Below are 1,265 nucleotides of genomic sequence, written 5' to 3' on the forward strand. Positions count from 1 at the left end.
CCACGCCCACCCCCCACCCCTCGTCCCTGTCAAAGAAAGCTCTGAATGGACCCTCAGACATTGATTTCCTCCGGTGCTACAAGATTTAGCCATCAATTATCAACCACCCGACGAAGGCTTTGCATGATGGGGACCTCAACAGAGAATGTAAGGTCCCGGCAACGCACTAGCCTATTCACCCTTTCCTAACCGACCAACCAACCAACCAACCAACCAGCAACTGCTATTGTCTCCCAAATTCTATCGGCTTGATATTTACTAGTCGTGGCTTTGTGAATGAAAGTTTCCTGTAACTAGTCATGAGCCGTTCTGAACTAGTCTCTTGCTGCAATAAATTTGTAAGAAACCCGCTGCCAGGTATTTCTGTCTTTAACGCATCAAACTGTGCTTTACGAGAAGGTCAAAATGAATGCCAAATAGGCATTTCGTATTTGGTTGTCTTTCTCAAAATGTTAGCATGAACGCCAGTGCTCTACTGTAAAGGTACCTCCTCTAACTTGGTATGAGACTCCACTCTACTTGAAAGAATAATGTCGATCTCCAAAAACCACGAGGGGATCCTCCAACTCATTGAATATTCCACTCGTCGGATCATCATGACAAGACAATAATGATGGTGATATAAAACACGACAATCCCTCCCAAAAGGCGTTAATCAACCGAGTAAGAAACAGTTAACAGTCATAATCATCTATTCATAATGGGTGCCGGATTATGCAAACCTAGAACGAACCTAGCAGCCCAATTTTCAATACCCACCGATCAAATGTTCAGCTTCAATGAAACGAGAGAGCACACTCAAACCCACCCGTTTTGCTTTGTTCGCCCAATCTAGACAAAGGTCATACGCCCATTCATGATCTCCCAGACTGTCGAGTCCGACCTACCCTGGCTGGCTCATAACAGATTATCATGCATGAGGTAACTCCCAAGAAGCTCTAATGACATGTTTGAGCAATCTACTCGGATCTGGATTGTGGATCCACTCCGTCCAAGTGAGTGGATACATTTGTCCGTCAGTGGCATGATAATTGGACTTTTGTTCAAGAGCTTGGACATTGTTCTGGTCACGCTATCATCAAACAGGGGCCCCGGAATCAAATTGTTAATGTGTTACCACGCTTCTCTCGACCAATCCATCTTGATCTTGGTCTGCAATCTCAAGTTCGCCTCAAGTCTTATGCCAGGATTAGCAACATTCTAATCAGGAATGTCTGGAGCAAGGGTTTCTTTGTTGAGACTATCCCACAGGGCATTCACCACGA

The sequence above is a fragment of the Tigriopus californicus genome, chromosome 4, assembly GCF_007210705.1.
Source record: "Tigriopus californicus strain San Diego chromosome 4, Tcal_SD_v2.1, whole genome shotgun sequence".
NCBI classification, from domain to species: Eukaryota; Metazoa; Arthropoda; class Copepoda; order Harpacticoida; family Harpacticidae; genus Tigriopus; species Tigriopus californicus.